This window comes from Carassius auratus, unplaced genomic scaffold, assembly GCF_003368295.1.
Source record: "Carassius auratus strain Wakin unplaced genomic scaffold, ASM336829v1 scaf_tig00006185, whole genome shotgun sequence".
NCBI classification, from domain to species: domain Eukaryota; kingdom Metazoa; phylum Chordata; class Actinopteri; order Cypriniformes; family Cyprinidae; genus Carassius; species Carassius auratus.
The window spans coordinates 124,898-148,064 of record NW_020523736.1 but is presented as its reverse complement, the minus strand read 5'-3'; the positions used below and the strand labels follow the sequence as shown (position 1 = coordinate 148,064).

General features: G+C 35.7%; 1 protein-coding gene across 9 annotated transcripts in view; it reads right to left on the bottom strand.

Annotated features, from left to right (window-relative positions):
- LOC113071160 (neuronal cell adhesion molecule-like) overlaps positions 1-22,571 on the bottom strand; it is a 48,544-nt gene extending 25,973 nt beyond the window's left edge. For 6 of the 9 annotated variants that reach the window (XM_026244527.1, XM_026244533.1, XM_026244535.1 and 3 more), the window contains exons 1-2: positions 22,382-22,571; positions 6,081-6,152 (exon numbers count right to left, since the gene is read on the bottom strand). The gene's annotated coding sequence lies outside the window, so the exon portion shown is untranslated. Of the gene's footprint in view, positions 1-6,080; positions 6,153-8,126; positions 8,259-13,174; positions 13,238-22,381 lie in introns of those variants that run through there. The other 3 variants (XM_026244530.1, XM_026244529.1, XM_026244531.1) reach the window with 3 other exon arrangements.
- Positions 22,572-23,167: the final 596 nt, after the last annotated feature.

The following is a 23,167-nucleotide window of genomic DNA, read 5'->3' as shown; positions in this document are numbered from 1 at the left end:
CCCTATTCCTTACCTTTCTTTCGTTTAAGAAATGATCCAACTGAATGACCCAATGTGAAATACTGACATCTACAACTATTTGTGTCCTTAAAGGCTGATTTTTTTGGGGTGGACAGCTTATAAAAACATAGCTCTGGGTATTTTAGCTTATTTACTGTATACTTTGTCACACAGCAGCTTTTAGGCATTGTTCTGTCTTTGTTATAAGTCAGAAATGACAAGAAGGAAGCATCACACAATACAAAGTCAATGGAGAGCGTTGCCCCCCTGGGTGGGCGTGGCCTAAATGTGCTCTGTCTCTATAGCAGGATGGATTTTAAATGGGTGTCAATGGCTACGTTTACATGAAAACAAACAATTCATTTGTAATCAGACTGATGGCTCAAACGAATTGAAAAGCCTTCCTGTTAACACCTCAATCGATCAGATTGAGCTAGATCGAAGAAAAAAAAAAAGCAATTTCAGCCAATTCAGTTCTTCAAATAAAGAATTCTGGTTTACTTGTACACAAAAAACTTTTCTGGTGACAGTAAGGGTTACAACATAACTTTTCTTAATAAGTTGATCTCGGGGAAAACATGAAATCGAAAAAGATTGAATTAAAAATATGTAGCCAGTTTAAAAGCAATTTAATTGGCAAGATTGAGAATTGCGTTTGTAAACTCTCTCTTTTGTAGTTCACATCCATCTGAAGAATGTACTCGCAGAAAGAGTACATGGGAAACTTATTTCCTCTAATACTACAAGTTCTTCTCAACAGCTCCTTCACTCTGAAGAAGACCTGAGTCAAGAGATCAAGCCGGGCTGCTAATTTAATGATCACTCCGTGTCCAGGGCAACACACTTATTACACACACATGCCTATTATAAGAAACACAAAACGCGGCCAAACCCATCCATCTTTTTAATGTAAATCCAAGGAGAGGACACTACTGAGAGAAGCCCTCTCAACAGCTCTCCGCTGTCATTGAAGACTGAAAAGAATGAACCGCTCTTTACTTTAGCAGAGGATCCCTTCAGGCCAAACGAGAGGGGACATGATTAAATGTCTCTTTTCATACCAAAGTCCGAAGCCCCTTGAAGAGGGAATTAGATAAAATTGTGGAAAAACAGATGATACAGCTGCTTCATGCTAAACAATCTTACAGTTTTAGGGTTAAAGTTTGTTTACAAGCTCATATCTGTTCTCTAGACAATATGCTGTTTTGTTTTGCATTTTAATTCATAAAGTACCTCTGGGCCAATACAATCCCTGTTTACTGAAATGTTTTATGAAAAACATTGCTTTGGCTTATTTGCAAGAGCACAAATGAAGTAGAACCAATGAGTCAAGTAAATTGATTCAATTATCTGAACGAACTGAGCTGGCTTCACAGCATGGATTTCATTATAGATGTTAACACAACAAACACAAATTTGTCTTCTGAAAGTCAAACGTTTAACTTTTAAGCTATTTGTTGAACTGCTCTGTTAGCATTTATTCTAGACACTACCGGGTTGTTGTGCTCAAAAACCAACAACTGACGTTTTCGGAAGCAAGATAATGCTAAACCACAGCTCTCATTGTTTCAGAAGGTCACTGGTGGGAGTTAGCATAGCGTTACTATCTAAATAAATGAGCTAACTTCATTTAGCACTGCGCTGGTGTGAGGTTATCTACAGCTAAAGGGTCACTCGTTCATGCAGCGACAGCAGAATGAAAGAGCGTTCTTTCTCTCCTGAGCTTTGGGAAGTTGCTGATTGTCAGCAAGCTCCTGTCTGGCAACTCACGAACAGTATTGTTGCTTTATGCTGTTTATAGTTCAGTAAAGCTGGAAATACAGTGTGACCCGAACCACTCGGAGCAAAGCTATTCACTTTAGACATAAATAACACACTCTAAAATCCCAATGTGGAAACTTGGGAAAATTTGTTCTGATCTCAGATTTAGAAGCGGTTTTCACAATGTATCTAACTCATACTTGTGATGTTTTAAAGAGTTAAACATTCATAAAATAAAATAAATTATTTACTGTAGTCATAATTCCAGGTTAACTTTTTTTATATACTTAGAGGATATTATGTTTTTAAGAGTTATAAGAGCTTTAAATCCGATTTTTGCAATTCAATTAACTCATACTTGTGATGTGTTCCATGGTATAAAATAAAACAAAACAATAAATTAAAAAAGTATTTTATTAAGTCATAAAAAGTTTGCATGATATTCCAGATAAAATTGCAGATTTTGATGCACGATTCACAATGCATTTACAAAATGCAGTAACAAAACCACATCTATCAATCTATCAGATCCTTTTCAAAATACTTTTTCATATACTTAGAAGCTAAAAAGAAATATAGTCTAGACTCTAGAGTAATCAAAGCCTCCTGTGAGGGCTTGCTTTTTCAAGTTTCTCATTCCGGTAAATACAGAGCTCAGGAGAATATAGAGCACACAAAGGCTAAAATTACTGTTTAAGAAGTATACAAAAGGTAATTGTGCAATTTTCTACTGTAATGTAGCAAAAATATGTATATAATCAAAAATACTGAAGACAGGGACTGAGCTCTTAGAAACTACTACAAAGCATTAATTATTTAAAAAGGAGCCGGGAATTTTCAGAAATGACTCAATGGTTTCTGAAGGCTCCGAGTCATAAGTCTGACTTCATTCCTGCAGCGTTTTTCCCAGACCACATGTCTGACTGTAACAGGGGCATGCTATGTTTTATTCAAAACTGGTTGTAAAGAGCTCTCAAATGTCCCACAATCTGTTGATCAGACTTTATAATCTGCCTCAGTGATGTCCTCTTGTGTAAAATCTATTCTCTCTTTCCATCAGTAATGGGAGACTGAGGGGGTGGGACATGTGTTTCATAAAAGATCTGCTCTAAGAGAGGCCACAACATGGTAAACCAGGCTTATTTGTATTCTGGAGAAACACAGTGAGGGTAAGAGGTATCTCAATGACCAGACAAGATGACTCAAGAAAAATGACAGCAGTCACTGCAACAAGAGGAGTATTACTAGTGTTCCAGCATTGTTGTTAATGACACTTATTGTTGCTATGATTACAGTTACAGTACAGTTACTTAAATTTTTTTTACATTAAGATACTTTAAAAACATGTTACTAAAATAGTATGAATTCTGTTTTTGTTAATATCAAACTTTATAAATAAACAAAATAAACTGCAATAACTATATTATGCATGTCCCTGTGCATAACCATGATATTCAATGGCATGCAAATATTTACTGTTCTATTTCAGAATACAGGAGAATTAATAACTGGTTCTTATTTATATGTTTAAGTGTAACACATTTTTTAAAACTCATTTAAAAATGTAAAAATTAATTCTGATTTTGTTGAGAATATACCATACTTTTTTTTTAAGTATTAAATGTATTATTTAAATTAATTAATTAAAAGAAAATTATTTATAAATAAATAAATTAATTTATTATTCTAATTTTTATACATTGCTCTGAGAAATCTCTTTCACAATTTATTTTACAGAATACACGAGGAAAGGATCAAGGAGCATTTCTTATTTATTTATTTAAAAATATCTTAACCAAAGTAGTGGTCATTTTGTTTACAATATATCACACTTTATTAAATATTACAAGTATTGTTTAAATAAATTAATAAATACTGTTTTAACACTTTTACTTTTCTTTTTTATTACACTGCATTTTGGATTCTATAATATCTTTTTTCACAATTTATTATGGAGGATATGGAGGAAAGGGTCAAGAACTTTTTTTGTAAATAAAGATCATTTTAAAATATATTTCCAAAACAGTACCAGTTCAGTTTTTGCTTATAATATACCATAATTTATTTTTAAGAATTACATGCATTATTTAAATGAACGAATGAATGAATGAATGAATGCATGCAATTTTTTAAACATGTTTACTATTCTGTTTCTACACTTTGTTGTATAAAATCTCTTTTCGCAGTTTATTTTAGCTAATACCAGAGGAAAGGATGGGTTGGCACACTGCTCTCTCTGTCCCATCTGTTCGGCGCTCAGATAAACTGTGGTCATCTGTCCACATGCTGTACATGGGTGAACAGGAGCTTTTACAGTATGTGCTGATATCACTAGCACTACACAGTTCAAAATCTGCTATGATGTAACACTTGTCATGCCATCCAATCCCTTTTTGAAAGCAGGGACACAATTTCCAGGAAATACATTTAGCTGCAGACATAAAGCCAGAGTTCAAATCTGCATCACAGACAGATTAAAGGGATAGTTCACCAGAAAAATTCAAATAAAACGTCTTGACATTTAACACAAAATACAACCGCTTTTATGATGCTTGAGATAGTCATTCACATCAAAGCTGACAGCATTATACGTCACAAAAACAACTTCCCAGCAGCAGCAGCATCATGCTTATGAGATCACTGTCTATTTCTATCTGCTCTTTCCTCCTAAACACATCTGAGCTCTGAAGCACCCGGTCTGTATCTATCTGCTCTAATGGGGCCAGACGCTCTCAGTACTGCCTAAGCGCAGCAGGGATCATCGTTAGGAAAGAATCACATTCAGTCCTTTCATTTCAAGAGAAATCTTTAGAAGACATAGTTTTCATCATAGTATTCAACACATCACATGTACTTCATGCTTTTGAACCACTATCACTTGCATTCCTAGAACAAGAAGTCAAGTATGCAGTGTGTGTGTGTGTGTGTGTTTAATAGATTAGTCTTGGCTGGTATAGAATTCTGGATAATCTCAAAATAAACGACTAGTTTGAAATGTTTGCATTTTACACTTAAACTACGAAGATTTCTTCAACTTTGATTTATAACTTTTATTCTACCGATTCATCATTTTCGCACAGAATCAGAGATAGTTTCTCTAAATTAAATCAGATCAGATTATATAAGGTTTTATTGACTGATTGGATTTTTTGTAGGAAGTGTCTCACTTCCTGCTGACAACCAGTTTGTGCCCTCAGAGACTAAATCGAACACTTTGGATGATAGAACAGCATACAGTATACTGCTTCAACTTGAGGCACTTTCAAGTTTTTTTTTTTTTTTCTACAATGTGTACATTTGATTGTACTATGAGTTTTAGTGTACTTTACACTATTATCTACTATGCTGGATCTGAAAGGCCTCTTTCATTATATCTATTGTATCTAAAAATTAGTTAAAAGGATTGTTTACACAAAAAATGGTTTTCCAAACCAAGTCCAAATGACTTACTTTCTTATATGAAATGCAGAATGGAATAAGATTTATTCACCAATGATAAGTTCTGAAGTTAACCACCAGCTCTTGTACCCAATCTTGTTATTTAAGGATAAGAGCAGCCTCACATTCTCTGAAATGTCTCATTTTGCATTACACACACACACACACGCAAAAAAAAAAAAAAAGGTTTGGAATGACATGAAGCTCAATTTATCACTTGGCCCATGATGACCTTTAATTTGGCCTGCCATCTTATCACAAGAGGAGAGGGAAAAAAAGAAGAAACATGCCACTGAAGCCTATATTTATTTCTAATTCAGATTTTTGTTTTAACATTAGCTTTTTATTTTTTTGCATTGAAATATAAGTTAAATTGACTTTTTTTATATTAATACCTTTAAATATAATAATGTTGGATATAATGCAACATTTGCTTTTGGACAACAGTCCTCGATCAAGTACGACTTTTTTAGCCCTTCATATTAACAAGTTAGGCCACCTCTGCCTTTAATGATTTCATTTCAAAATCCATTTTAGTATAGAATAAACGACATACTAAAAAAAACTGCACTAGTCAAACCTCAAGCCAGACACATTTCCCAGTTTTCAGCATGATAACAATCTGTCAGCACACGTCAGTGTGAGCAAGCAGCCAAAATATCTAAATTTCTTTCGATTTCTGTAAAAAGCTTTTTAGATCATCTTGGTGAAATGAAGAGGGATATGCAATTCATAAATCATAAAAACACATCACTCATTCTTTTTCATCTTTTTTTCTTTTTATGCCTCTGCTCTGTATCTCTCTGTCTGAGATGAAACTGCTACTGAATCACAATGAATACATCAAAAAGTAAGCGGGAATCAAACAGAAAGCATCTTACCTGCTATGACTGTATGAAAGAGTGGATCATCTGGTTCTGACCAGACGTCAGCAGCTTAGAACAGTGTAGATGCTGTAAAAAACAATGCCATCATTAAAAGAGGAGCTCTTAAATGACAAAGCGAGGGACTTAAGTTTGTGCTAATCTGAGGAACACTGAAGGATATTATAATTAAAGGACAAAAGGCTGGCCGGTTCACAGATGCACCAAAAAGTGGGTACATTTCAATAAAAAACACACAACATTTGTTATTCCAAAACCAACTGGGATTTCTAAACATTATTGGCTCTGTGCAAACACAAAGCCATGCCGTATATCAGCAGAAAGAGTGACAGAGGGATTCAACGGCACCCCTATATCACACGTGCTGGTTCATGGTCGCGCATATATTAGTGTTTTCCCTTGAGAGGCATGCATTCATTTCACATTAACAGAAACACGCCCCCCCCCCCCCCCAGCATCATTTGATAGTAGACGAGCAACAAAGACGCTGTGAGGCTGAGCCGCGTCGCTTTACTGCATTGTTTTCTCGAATTTGAGGCAAACTGAGGAAACCTCCAGCCTCTAGTGAAGCTGTCACACACAGCTGCTGTCTCACAGAGACCAGAAAGAGAGAGACTGAGAGAGAGAGAGAGAGGCCATAAAACAACAACAAAAATTCACACTAACTACCTCCCACCTCTAAGAGCTGACCTGAGGTGTTGTCATGGAGACGGGCCGCATGCCGGCACAATGGGGTGAGAGAGAGAGAGAGAGAGAGAGAGAGAGAGGGAGAGATGAAGGGGGTTCTGAGAGAATAAAATATGTGATGCTGAGACAGATCTTATCCACTCAATTCTTTTTTCATAATTCATCCGTCTTTCTTTTTCAACCATTTATTCATTTATCTATCCAGCCAGCTATTTCTATTTTCATCAATTCATCTATTTGTATTTTCAAAATATTGATCCATTTATCCAACTATCAATTTATTTTTCATTAATCCATCCATTTATCCCTTCATCGATTTTATACATTTATTTTTTATCTATCTATATATCTATCCATCAATTATCCATTTATCCATCTTTTTATTTTTCAACTATCCATCTATCCATTCATCCTTCCATCCATTTATTTTTCATCCATTCATCTATCTATCCATTTCTTTTCATCCATCTATCCATTCATCAATTTCTTTTTCATCCATCCATCCAACATTCATGTATCCATCCATCCATTCATTTATTTATTGATCAATTTATTTTTTCATACATTCATCCATTCGCTTATCCATTGCTTTTTCATTCATCCATACAACAATTTATCTATTGATCAATTTTTTCATACATTCATCCATCCATTTATCAATTTGTTTTTCATACATACATCCATTCATCCACACATAAATGTATTTTCATATATCATCTATTCATTTATTAATATATTTTCATATATTCATATATCATCCATTTATCAATGCATTCATTTCTTTTCCGTCCATCCATCAATTTCTCTTTTCATCCATCCATCATCTATTAATTCATCCATCCACAAATGTTTGTATACTGATCAGTAAATAAATACTACATCACCTACATCAACATACATGACAATTTCTATCTCTCTACTTAAATTTTATTAAACATACCACAGATTGGCAGATAAGACATAAAAAGGTTTATGCTGCCATAAAGCCTTTGGTTTTAGTTGTACACCTACAGACATCCCATCAGCAGACACTATGACTTCAGAATAAACAAATCAGCGCACACAAAGACAAATCTGACTGGTTTGAACAGGTAAGGTGATACCAGGTGTGAACCGCGCAATGGACAAAATGCTGTTTGTTCTGAGGAACTATAGTCACAAAACCCGATCCAAAGAAGTGTAAGGAAATAGTTCACCCTGCAGGTGTAACTTTGACCCATAGGGTGTGAGAAACGCAAATGTTACCCTAATAAATACCAAAAAAAAAAAATCACAGAGAACAAATTAACCAACACTCCAAACAAAGGGTCATTATGGGTAAAAAGCATGGTATTTTAACAGCTAGAACACTATTACCTTAATACTGCAGCGAGTCAACAGCAGTCCTTTCCTGGTCACGGTGTGTATCAAGTGTGTACCTCTCTAACCATTCTCTTTTGGCTCGTGCAGCATGTGTGTGGCCAGTGAACACTGTGACAGGCATCTGCCTCACACACACACACATACGCAGTCACTCGACTCTCCCTGGCATCCACCCCCATGTGCCTGCCTCCTAACTCGGTGAGATTAACACACCCCTTTGTCACCGTACAAAGGGCATTAATGCATTTCCTGGAGCAAACCAAAAGCATCCGTAGGGACTGAGGGATGGAGAGAGGCAGAGAAACAAAGATACGGAGAAAAAGATATATAGTGATATTTGTACATTTAAAGAGCTATCGATACACATCAGGCTCATTTGACAGGTCTGTTTGTTCTGTCAAGTGCTTGCTTGAACATTTCCTGTAATGGAACAGAATCGCAGATGTGCTGGAGATCCCAATTAACCCCTAAAAGTGTGAAATGACTGTCAAATATAAAAGCTGTGCAGAGCTTTAACACTTAACTGAGAAAAGCCTCAATCGTCATTGACTGAGGATCCTGTGGAGAAAGACTGAGCACAGATTTCAGAACCAACAGAAACCTCAAAACAGTCCTGTATCAGAATAGACATCTGTCTCGGATAAACACATTTAGACTTTATTGTTCTGTACAGTCTTCAATAAAAGTCATATTATAAAAACAAAGATCTATAGCAACCAAAACATTCACCCTAATGTAGCTAGATGTGATTTCACAGCCCTCTGATCTCACGAAACAACCTTCAATGTTGACATAATGACTCATATAATGTCATATAATGGTCATTTTAAAGGTTCAAAGCATCTGTTTACATGAAGTCAATATGTATTCTCGTTTGCAGTCCACATTGCTTCCCTAATATGGACTTATTTTTGAGCAACACACATATTCAAAGAGTAAAACTGTGCAGGATTTAATTTTATCCATGAGGATGGCAATGATTGAATGGCTTTCAAGCTGCTAACTAAAATCTGAGAAACAAAAATAATTTCAGACTTTTTAAATGTAGAATAAATTGTGCACAATATGCTGTGCACAGTATACATCAAAGAACATGTATTGAGAAAGTAAAAGGAGTCCATTTTCTATTTATTTTGATATTAAATTATTATTACTTTGCTGCAATCCTCAAAAAAAAGGTATTTCTTTTTGCTTTATTTCTCCTGCCAGTTTCAGAACAATACAATTTAATGCAAATGAGGACATTAAATTGATCATTAAAAACCTCTTATCATTAATAAATCAAGAGGATTACTTAGGCATGATGAAAAGCATTTTATAAAATGGTGATATAATATAACAATAATATAATTCAAAAAATAATTATTCAGAATAATTCTGCCCTTGAGTAATATAGTTCTTATAGGCTGACAGCAGTTGCCAAGCAATGTAGCTCATTAGACATCAACCGATATGCGGTCACAAGTGTGTGTGTGTGTGTGTGTGTGTGAGAGAGCGAGCGAGAGAGAGAGAGAGCACAGTTCATTCAATCAGACTGTACCATATAGTAAAAAGTGATCTTTAAACTGGATATTGAAATATTGCATGCAACATATACCCGTTTGTACATTCCCGAGCCTCCATGTATTGTATATTAGATATATCTCAGCAACCTAAAAGTAATACCTGTATCTAATAATGAAGAGCCCATTTTACCATACTGTGGCTTTTCGAGTAGCATATGAGGGAGGACAAGTAGATACAGTCGAGAGTATATATGAACAGAGAGAAAAGCACTGATTACTTTCCCCAGCTCTCAGCTTTAATTTTCCCTGTCTGAGTGTTAACATCCGTCAGACAGGGGTCCCTCACACACACACACACACACACAAATGGCCGAAGAGACTGAGCGCTGGAGAGCTGCACAAAAGGGCATGGAGAGGCCTTTTCACAAAGCAGATTTAGCACACACCAGCTGGGCTCTCAGCACAGAGACGAGTCGCCACTGAACTCTCTGTCATTTCCACTTCGGCTCTGAGTTACACAGTTATCCACACTAGCAGACAATACACCAACATAATTCCCACCAGACTTCCAAATAGAAAGGAAACAAAAGACCTGCTTTTCTTTATAACTTTTTAAGTCCATAATCCACTTGATCTTGTGTAGGATCAAATATTAGATTTTATTTTTATATATATAAATTAAAAAAGAAAAGTTGTATTTTGTAATAAATAAATAAAAAATGTACAAATATATATAAGAACTGTGCCAACGTCTCCAAGATGTTTCAAGACTTAAAAGCATTTTTAGTTGGTGTAAATACTAGTGTTCTAATAATTTTGGCCACCACTATATATTACAATGTATTAGTAATATAGGCTATTTTATATTTAAGTAGTGAGTTGTATTGGCATTATGAAGAAGACAGAGGAACAAAAGAGAAAGCAAAAGGAAGTGAACTGGAACTGTTGGCATGATGCCCCCTGGGGAGGCCACACATCGCAATAAGAAAATGTTATTTGATTTTTATGTTAATTATGTGGTTTGAGCAAAGGCCACATGCCAAGAGAGAGATGGAATGGCTGTAGGGTTCCACACATGACCGCACGGTTCTTAAAAATCTATTGGAATCATCTAGACACAAAATAAGAAGTGGTGTAAAATGACATTTTAAAGATATAATCATTTCTGATGCACTAGCATCACTACACTGATTTGAAAAAAAAACAAAGACTTAACATATAAATATTTTTTTTTTATTATAACTATGTACATTTAAAAAACGCAGTAAAAACTAAAAATCAACCATTTATATAATATAATATAACAATGTAATTTAGTTTATATACAAACACACAAAACTGTTATATTTTAATACTTTTTTATAATTCATTTGTTTTCTTAAACAATACATTTTACTATAATATATTATTTATGCTTTATAAATTAATATTTAAATGAAATAGTATAGAATCGTCATAATGGCTGATTTTTTTCAATCCAGATTTCCTGTGTTTTTACTCATTTTACCCGCTGATGATTTATGTGCCTTCCATTGTATTGATCCATCTGTTTATATAAAGGCCACAGTTCTCAAAAACAGTCAATAAAACAGCATTCAGCCCTCTCCGATACGCTCGGCAGATATTGGCCATATTTTCCGCACAAAGCACTCATTACCACGCTGATTCCTATTCCTTCTGTAATCAACATTACTCTAGGGTTTATAAAACACACAGTGAACAACAATGGCAGAAATCAACTCTTATCTCAGAACGGCAACACATAACTCAGTCTCTCTTCCAAGCTCCCGATCACACAATGTCATTACCATGGAGACTCAACAAGGCAACAAGGCAACGAGGCCCGGCGATGGTGGGGCCACCCCGGTGACCCAGACCCACCAGACATTAAGCCGGCACTCCGGAGAGAAACTAATCTTGTGTAACATACAATGAACGAGCACGGAAACAACAAACCAAAGCAAAGAAGCAGACACAGAGGGAGAGTCGGCCAAAAGAAAGCTAATGAGAAACGTATTCTTCAAAAGAAAACACGACAAGCTGGTGGTGATAAAAAAAGAGAGCGGGGAAAACTGGGGAACTACGGGACCGTAATTTCACTCAGAGGGGAGCTATACGTCTGACGGATGAGAGAGGAGAGGAGAGAAGAGAAAAAGGCTTCTGTGATGGCTATTATTAGCTTCAGCATAGAAGGAACAGATTTCTCCTTAAGCTGATTGAGAAACTCCAAACATTTCAAAACTGAACTCCATAACACAAACCTTGAAGAACTCTATTTAAGCATCTAGAAGGCAAAAAAGAGGATTTACATACATCAAAATGTTGCAAAAACAACGTCATTTTAATATTCAACAAGAAACATCCCAGAGATGCATTGCAGACGATCAAACACTTTTAAAATTTGCCTACATTTTCCTGATGAAAACACGTACACAAATGTGCTTCCAGGAATCCAATTCACCATATTCCCACCTGGTTTCAAATTGATGCAGCACAAAACGGATCTAACACGTTCCTATCCATCATGAAATGCTCCGTCAGAACTAACTCTAGCGTGTAAGCACACTAATTCTGAAAACCTTACTGAATTTGTAATGTTTCACCTCAGTGTCCCACAGTGACAGTCCCAAGAAGAGATCTTCTATGAAGACAACTACTAACAATAAATAACAGGAATCCTTTCATTTCATACAGTGACTGTGAGAGTGAGTGTGGAGGTCCTGAATAATATTATTATCCAAACAGCAGAACCCCATTATTGCAGGATCACGCTGTTACCTGCCAGATAATTGAATAAAATGACAATATTCCAGAGAAAAAGAAGTTAAAACACCATGTGCTGAGCAGATCTACACATTCGATCATCTTAGAAGGTCACAGCATAGGCGCTATTAAAATAAACAACTCCGTATCCAGAAGGTTTACTCAAAATCTGAAAGAGTCAACTGTATCTGGCCTCTACCTGACAAAATGACAAAAGTGATTGTCCACAACAGAGCAGCATATTAGAGCCCCATTTGGCCTTATTTGTAAGCAGTCAGGCTTGAGCAGGCAGCAATGCAATTTCCATGTGCACGACTCAGACGCCTTTGGCAGCAACAGACGCTCAGAGTCAGAGCGCACATGCAAAATGAATCTGAGTCTTGATTTCCATTATATAAAGTGGTATTACTAAACCACCAGTGACCTGCATTCAAATTCACGTTTGTCATGTGGACAGTGTCGTAAATCAAGAGCAGTGCAGTGCATTGTGCCGCAGCCCTGACATGCCTTCACATCAGTTTCATGGACACAGATGCATGAACCAGATAAACAGATGCCATAGTCCATCTAACTGTTATGAATACTGAATAATCTCTTAATGATCTAAAAGGTTAAGAAGAAGTTATAACTTTTTAAATTGGACGTTTTAACTTGACATGCATCCTAAAAACATCAATTTGGAATAAGAAACCTTTATAATTAAAGAAAGACATTAGGAAAAATAAATAATTAACTAAATGCAAATTGTAATGACCGAAATACTTTAACACTTACCCTGTTTAGGGACAAATATTCCATCAAACCACTGCTTCACTATATTCCAACAAAAGAGGGGAACTTGTGTTATTATAAAAAGAAAGAAAGAAAGAAAGAAAGAAAGAACAAAAGCTAAATAAACAAACAGTCGAGTGTTGACTTTTGCTCTGATGGTCTAGAGCCCTTGAAGGTCGTATGCATAACAGATCTTGGCATGTGAAGTAGAAAGTGAAGTACTATTCAAACTGAGACCAAACCAAGTCAAAGACTCAATTTAGGAACTTCAGGGCTTTAGGATGTAAACAAGCTGCCTGCTCTATCATATATTTTACCTGACTAATGAATTAAAAACAATATGTAGCTGCCAGACTAAATTAGTAGACTAAATTGTAATAAATTATTCAGTGTTTATGCCACTGGTATTGAACTGCCATATTATCATCCAGAGTCACCTACTGTACATGGCCAGAGGTCTCATTCTACCTCTTTTTTTATCACTCTCTCTCCTTTTAACATATAATTTCATAATCTGAGCTGAGTGGAAAATACACCCCCCACGATGAATCAGCCCCCTGGCAAACCATAAAACTGGCTCTATATGAACAAACAAATACTTGAATGTTAACATGAAGCAGTATTCACAATCTATTAGTTGTAATACAAGCAAAACAAAATATTTGATGAGCAAAAAATAAAACAAAAAAAAACAAAACAAAACAAGGACATAATGATTTCATCCACTGGAAATGTAATGGGATCATGAAAAGTGTAAATTGTGTTTTGCTGATATGGCTATTTAACCAATATTAAAATTACTGTATTAAATAAATGGAAAATATTTAGAAAGACTGCATTAATGATGACTAAAGTGCTATTTATTTATATATTAACATTTTTAACATGGTAAGGATGTGAATCTTGATTATTGTTATAAAGCCATTCACTTTGCTATATTAATTTGTGATGCTCAAATCTGAGCACTGAGGTCAAATCTAATCCTGAGGTCAATCTGTATACTGCCGATCTACCGCCTTTGACACAATCACGCATGTTACTAAATCAACCCCTAAATACCAAGGTTGTGTAAGAAGGTCTTATATATAAGCACAATGCATTAAGTTACCAAATAAAGACATTTTGGAGGGATTTGTAAACATTAGCATTCTTCACAAGATGCTCACAAACATATTTTAACCCTATTACCCATATTGTCATGACAAAAACAAGCCAAAGAGTTTTGTTACAGTCTGGAGTCAAGTGAAAAAGTTAGTCATACTGTACGTAGGAGGGCCCACATGCCTGAATGTTTTCAATATTTATACCTCATAAATCATATGTCAGGAGTGATACTGTTATTCAATATAACTGTACTGCATTGATCGCCCACACAGCGGTGAGTTCGGTCAATTCAAGTCTCTCTTTCTCTCAGCAAGTCTCCAGTCTTTCCCCGCTCTATTCAGTCGTCCATTCTGACTGAACACCCGCCAGACCCTGTCAATCTGGATTCAGAGGGAGCTCATAATGTTCTCAAAACAATGTGTGCACAGAACTGACATTAGCCTATTTAGACTATTTAGACTTTACCTTAACGTTGCGTTACGTTACGTTGCTTTGCTTTACTTTAAACTGGATGGAAATTTTACTAAACTTGAATAATGTTATATCTGATGTGTTTGTGATGCTTTTATTTCTATTGTTATCATTGTACTTATTTTTCCTTCTAACTCGATTTCATTTTCTGTGAATAGCGCTTTCCGAAGTAACTTTTGAAGTCGCTATATAAAATAAAATGTATTATTATTATTATTATTATTATATTATACTAAACTGTACATTGTGTTTCATCTTTAAAAGTAAAGATAAAGAGGCACATGACTCTAGTAGCATCATCTAAAAAATGTTGGGCTTTCCGTAAACTGATATCATTTTAAGAGTTAAAGAGGAAGAGAGAGACAGAGAGGGGGAAAATATCAATTTAAGGTGTCTGTATCAGTTTCAGAGGTAGTGAATGTGAATGAGGACAGACAGCTGAATATCAGTGAAAATGATTGAAGAGTTATTTAAGAAAGAAAAATATATTCCCATGCCATTTAAATCTGTATTATTACAGACAAATATGCATACTGGCTCACATGAGCTGACATAATTCAGAATCTATTAACATCTGATACTAAATCCTCAAAAAAACAAAAAAAACAAGACTGTATATCTGACAATATCTGACATATGATGCCAGTAATTTACACTACTTAGTGATTGTTGGGGATTCGGTTTCCTGCAAAAAAGTGGGGCAAAACTGGTAGATACAAAAGAAAATATTTTTAAAGGCTTGTTTCTATAAGACACAAATCATCCTTCCACTCATTCAGATTTGAAACCTGGTACTGCACCACTGAAAAAGCCAGATTTAATCTAACCATTTCCAGAACTGCTAATATCAGTGCATTACATAACTGACAGGAAATAATCTACTTTTTATTTGATATAACTCATGTGAACGAATTTTCAAAGATGGCAAGGGACTCTGATATGAAGCTCAAAGCATCATTAAAGGTCCCCTAAAGTGGCTTGAAACACGCAGCATTATTCTATGTGGTGACGTAATTTCAAGTGAAATAGCCAATAGCATTTTGTTTATATCTGCTCGGGCCAGAGGCATTGAGCTCGGTAAAGCCGCATTTGACAGCCACAGTCTAATAGAATACCCCTTGGATTCAATATGAAACAGCTGAGGCTGTGTAGTTGTAAAAGTTTTTAATAAATGCCATCTCATGCATATGATCCGCTCCGTGTGATCACGTCTCTGGACTGGAGGTTCTAGTCTGGAGCCAAAGTCCAGATGAGACTGTGCGCGCTGCCGCGGTTTGCGTGAAACAACGTGAAACCAGGCCTCATTTGCACCAATCGAAAGATTATTTACACTGTCTGAATAGTTCCCTATCGCGCTACGAGTTATAGTGCAGGAGGCAGGCACTTCGGAATCTAGAGAGCATTTGATTGGTCAGAAGATTTGATGAGAAGATGAAGTATGATGTGACATCAAAAAAATTGTGATTCAGATTTTGTAACTGTTTCGTAGAACACTGCCTTATAGATAACCTTAAGACTAACATATTGATACTGATTACATATTGATATTGATAACACCCAAAAAAAACTTTAAAGAGCCACACAGATGGGAAATCAAAAGTTACCTGTATTACAGTGTATGATGTAGCTGTCCATCATTGTAAACAATGTGCAAAGTAATTAAACCAAAAAGTACACGATTTATAAAGTTATTGGCTTCTAAAGTAAGGAGTCGACTCTGAATCGCTGAAACGAGTCGTTATAGATTTCAAATCTTTTGCCCATCTCTATGTACGTCACTAGGAACACTTTGCATAATAATCTCTGCCTACCATCTTGGGAAACGGAAACTGAAGCGCGTGGCTCTCTGAGAATTGAGGTAATTTTAAAATGATATTTTGACAAAATGACAATGTTTTTTAACCTTGGATGGATTTAAACCTATTGTACAGGACTTATAAACAGTGATAGGAAGCTTAGAATTTTCATCTTACTGGCTCTTTAATTTTGATTTCATGGGGACTTTAAAGTCTACATAAGTCTGTCTGGAGTGAGTCTCATGCATATAGGGGAGTTTGAGGTCTTTAAAGCATGAAGTTGGATTACTTAAGCCTCCGTTGTGATTCACAGACATGCTACAGACAGAATTCAGTTGCCAAGGCTTTTGGAGAACTTTTAAAGACAAAAACATGCTTGTTACTCACATTAGATCAACATTCAACCCTCATCAAAGCATACAGGAGTGTTTGGAGTGTGTTTGGAACAAGGGAGGATACAGGGTTCACGAAAGAGACCAGGAGGACAAGAACAGAAACCTGTCCCGCAGGAGCGAAATTTCACAGGGCTCGTGGGCGCCATGACCTCCGAGTTATTTACACAGAGTCATAAAGTCAACACACATCTCTCTAAAGCAGCAAGCAGGCCACAGACCACAGCTCTCAAATACCCATAAATCAGCAGGGTTACAGCACAATGATTCTACACCAATTTAAATATTTCACATTTCTCCGTGGTTAGGTTGGTCGGACGTTAGACATTTTGCAACTAAACGCACGTTCTTGAGATGACACTGATATGTTGATGCAAAACACAAAGAAGCAGTGTCTGAAAAGGTTTGTTACTTCCTACTGAAGTCGATAATATGGCAACTACAAATTCAAAATATTTACACTTTATAGATACATTTATATTAGTTACGTTATATGTAATCCAATATTTTGAATAATTCTGATTTGTTTAACTAATATTTTTGAAAGAAGTCAACTTGCTCACAGAGGGTGCATTTATTTGACAAACAATACAGGTAAAAGAATAATTTTATGAAATATGATTACAATTTTTAAAAAATGCTTTTGTATTTTAGTATGTACTAAAATGTAATTTATTCCTGTGATAGCAAACCTGAATTTTCAGCAGCCATTAATTCAGTTTTCTGTGTCGTATGATCTTTTAGAAATCATTATAATGTGCTGAAATTGTTTTTTTTATAAAAATAATATTCTGAAATTATTTTTATTACAACAGTTACAAAATAAATATATGAAAAATTACCTAATAAACATATACTGAAGATGATGATAAGACAACCGGGGGATAGAAAAACATAAATTTAAAAATAATTGTTTCACTAGATCTATGCAGATTCCCACTCCTAATGATTACTACCAAAAAACCAAATAATTAATAATAAATAAATAATAATGCCTTGAACTATACAGAGCACTGTGACCCTTGGGAAAATAAAAAGAGGTGATCATAAAAGATCATTTTCTTCTTTATAATGAGTGACAGTGCACATTGACTGAAATATATATATAAAATACACTTCATCATAAATGGACCTGAAAACCATCACAGGACTAAAATGACCCACAATTCAATAGTTTTTTCCAATAACCCTGTTATGTAAGGAGACACTCTCTTGGTGCAGAAGAGGACAGGGCACTAACCTCATCCAGAAAAAAATGTGCAGCTTCTGCTTTCAATCACTAAATTAGCAGATGACAGGGCTTCCATCCATTGCCAGGCAAAGAGAATAATGCTTCATCCAATCACTGCACTGAAAGAGCAATGCATTGTGGGGCAGAGAGCACATTAGTTCTCATGTTATAAGTGGGCAATTGTTACTCAACTTGTCAGGCCCACTGTTGTCCAATTCATCTGCTCACAATTTTACAACTATTCATAAATTGAAAGCATAATTTCTAAGCCTTTTTACCCCATAATGCACTTGGGCTGAACTCACTGTGTCCTCCATATCGGTTTCCATAATGGTTAAACATAAAAGATAACATTCCTTTCCCATAAACAGTCCTACACTTGAACTCTATACCTCAAAAGCAGCACAATTCCTCCTCTGCACGGGCTTTTATTTCTGATTAGTGCTGAAAGAGGACAAACAAGCTAAAACAAAGTTTGTGAGAAGAAACAACCGTTGAAACTGAACAAAAGATGTATAATCTTAACCTTATTAGAGAAATAAAACACAGTATTGCCTACATATACATAAATACAGGCCAAATCTGAACATTTGTGCAATATATTTTGCAGTCCTGCATTTTTCTCAGCTTGTACATCATAAATCAAGCCAGACAGATGGAGCTGAAAAGCTTATATTTTAATCAGTACAACATACAGTACTCTATACAGGAGGCAAACGCATGCCACTTATTTCTTGAAGTTTTCATCACCCAAATTGCTGTGCTTTATAATGTAATTCAATTAGAAGCATGCAGTTTGTGCATAGAATAAAATGGCACACATTTATCATACAGCAACAGCACATTAAATAAATCACTTCTACTAAGAGAAATTAGTCACTATATAAGCAGTCCCTTCTTGTAACATTGCTGATCACAGCTTTTTTAGCCAAACCAACAACTCTGAAGGAGCAAAATAAGTTACGGCCCACCATAATCCAAAAATTATGCCTTCTATTGAACATATTTAATACATTTTATTCATGCTTTGATATGGTCATCAATTAGTTGGCGAATTTATACAGCCAAATCCAATAATTTCAATATAATATATAAAATATAAAATATTATTTAAGTCTTTAAAAAAGTGTTATTAAAAAATGCACATTTAAATCAGTGTTTATTGTCCTTTATTTGTAAAGCAATCTTTGACTGAAAATAGTTTCCAAATTTCACTCATCTGACCACACCTTATAACAACACAATCCACCAACTGATTGGTTGAGAGAGAGAGGCACAATCACATGATGCTGTGAGCATCTATGGTCCATCTTCAGACATGTTTGACCTTAATTCTCCACTAATCGTTTATCAAGCACCACAAGAGAAAATAGCTCAGAGTCAGCTTATTCTTTTTGATGAATAACAAGCATGTTAAGACAACAGAGCAACAGAGACATGCATTACAATCCGAAATCCCAATGATATGCTATATCATCGTGTAGGATTGATAAGAAAGGAAACAGAACACCTGTTGCATTTACCCTGGCAATTCCTGTGACAAAAACTATTGTTACACCGAGTTCATGCCCCTTAAATGAAGCTTAGAATTTATGATGCATTAAAATAAGGACACAAGGCACATGTGGCATATTTGCAGAGCAATTACAGGCATGCAAATGTCTAGCCTGCCATACCGATGGCAGCTGGTGCAGTGGGTCTATGTAAATATCCAGGATCTGAATGTACTGTGAGACACAAACAAACACTCCAAATTCACAGCTAAAGCAATTTATTTATTTATTTCCTTGTGATCCTCTCTGTGCATTATTGTCCAGTCAATCCATACCAGATGGTGAAAAGTGCATGGCTAGAAGGCAAAGGTTCGTGATGAAGCACAGCTGGCTTGGTGGCACGTACCTGGTGCCTGTTGTGCTTCATCAGCGTTGCTATAAATTCCCATCCAAGAAGCCCCAAAAAAGCATTTGATGTGGTTCCACCTGGACTCTGTTCAGAATACAATTTCATGGAGCATAGTTTTGATATAACCAGGTTTAAAATGCAACAACCAAACAAAGAAAAGGCATATATTAAGGTACCCAATAAATAAAGAGAATAAAAAATGCATTTCTTATTCAAAACTAAATCTGTAAAAGTCCACAATATTCAGATTTCCAATCTACAGCCAAAGCAGATGCATTTGATGGAGCAGTGACAAAGTTATTATATTAAAAGTATATTTTTTGCTATGTACCAAAACAATTTCAGAGATAGTAAAAAATTCTAATCAAATTAAATGTAAAATAAAAAATTAATAAATGTAAAATAAATATATAATTATATTAAATAAAATTTAAATATAATCAATTATTAATTATTAAATAAATTAAAATATACAAAGAACCTGTTCAATGCTTCTCAGTTGGTTTTCTGACTCTCAACTGCATTACACTAGCATCACACAGACTAATTTCTGTCATTACTGACCTGTGTAAATGCTAATTAAAAATTGCTATGAACAGCTTAATGGAAAACTATTCCCATCTCACTAAGGGACTTGTGGCTTTGCAGCACACAAAGTAACAGCTGTTAGGCACACGTGCATAATAATTTCCTATTGCCTGGGACATGAAAGCAAATGTCCCATATTTTCCCATTCATTAATCATCATTTAGTTGTGTTGATGTTAGACCGCATGCAGGTCACCTATAAAGCCAGAGTATTTAAAATCCATGAAGAATTACAGTGAATTAGTGCACAGCACAAAACCATCCATACACTCAATTCTCCCACTAAGCTGCACTGTGTAAACGTGCATATGAGTGTCAACCTTCAGTAACAGCAAAAGCAAAGAGTACACACACACACACACACACACAAAAACGCATATACGTTTGACATACAACAGCCCGTAACCTCATAAACAAACCACATCCTGGTATTTTTGGCATAATGCTGCATGAATCGTACAGTAAATTACACCTGAAGTCCATTAAAACACCGACAAATCCAGTCAAACAAAGGAAACAAAGTTCATTTCTGTTTGTGGGTTTATAATATTTCTGTCTTTCATGCCTGATATTTTACACATAATAAATCAATAAATACCTCTATTATTTTCAGTCTTTTTAAATTTATTTAATTTTCTCAAAATCCTAATTGACTGCATGTGTCAAGCTCAACATTTTGATTTAACCCTGTTCCCCTTGATATTATAATATATGTGTGTGTGTGTGTGTGTGTGTGTGTGTGTGTGTGTATGAAATATATATGAGAAATATGTCATAAATGTCCTGACAAGCTGATCATCCACCAAATGGGTCCTACTATATAACAATTTATCATACATTTGTCATCCTGTTACTGCCATAGTTAGTCTATGTATTATTATCTTATATGTTCATTTAATGTAAAACTGCAAAAAAAGAAACACACACACTCACACACACACACAAAACAGAGTAGCCTATAAACTGCATTTAGACAGGTCCCAAATTGTAACAGTGTTGCAAAAGTTATGAACACCAAAGAAGGGAGAGAGAGAAAAAAACGAAAATATAATAGTTTTAATAATGTTCAGTTGGTGGCTGACATTTTTCCTTTTACAATTTGTTAAAATAAAAATAAGTGTAAAATAACAAATATGTACCTTTTTAAGAGTTTAAGCCCCATTTGCAACCTATTAATGGAAAGTGCCATTACTTAAAAATATATATTTTTCAAAAAGAAACAAAGACCGTGTTGGATGCAGCAGGCTAATGAAAGCCGTTGTCTTTTGTGGGGAATCCTATGACTGTAAACGGCGGGTTTTGTCTTCATACCATGACAGCAGGTCCATCTAGTTCTCAAATTAAAATCAATAAATGCCCAAATCAAATATTTACTTTTGGGAAACGCGCCATAATGAGCAAATACTGAGGATGATTGCTGAGAATGACGGAAACACCTGCTGGTGATTTCAATTAAACATAGACTTTCGTGACGGGCCGTTTATCGACACGATGCACAATGAAAGTTGAATTTAAACGGCGTTCGGATTAAACGGATGTGTTGTGTGATATTTCAAAGAAACGCATCCTTTGTGATCCCTGCCATATCGCCGTGAAAATCCGCATCATCATTGGTTGCCATGGGAGAAGCACGACTGGATGCTCCTCATCGACTCAAATACTGCGCATTCTCCTCAGCAAAAGAGAGAGAAGAACGCTGCGTTCAAGATAATAAACGCGAAACTCACCGATTCCAGTGATGAATCCTCGACCTGTCCGGTTTCATGGGACTGGTGTGCGTTAGTGTGTTGTTTGTCGGCGCGCACCCCAGCTTCTCTTCTCTTCTCTTTCTCCTGCTGCTGTCAAACGCGTCGCGCAGCGCCGTCGCGCGCACGCTCAGTGCAGGCGCAGCTGCAGCGACGCGACACTAATCTGGAGCCTCAGCCACACACAAACACACAACAGTCACTTCTGGACTCTTCTTACACAGACACAAACAGCACTACTGGACTCTTGTCATTCAAATAACACGTTTTGTATACTTCTGACGTAAAAGGAATTGTGGTTCAAAACTTGCTTTTGTTCAATTTGACTTGTTTTTTAAAGAAAAGGGTATGTAAATGATGGAGTCCTCAAACATCAGGGGATAGTTTATCCCAAAATGAAAATTTTCCAAACCTGAAGGCTTTAAGTTTCTTCTATTCAAGACAAAAGATGTTTTGAGGAATGATAGAAACCAAACTGGTGGGGTGGGGGGTACCCCTTGTCAACAAGCTTGTCCCCCCTTTGCCTAAATAGGGGAAAAGTTATGAAAGAAAGCCAATCCAGCTTAAATCTACAATTTCCATTCTACGCAATTATGTAAATTACTTTACCAAAGCCATATTTAGGCATGTGCATGTTTGTGAAGATGGGTAGCGTTGCTTTGTGATTTTGTTCCCCTCAGTGTAGGACATCTGATTTATGATGGTGGTTTGGCAGTGCAAGTGAAAAAGAGCATGTCAGTCTTCCCACTGTCTGATACCCAGTCACGT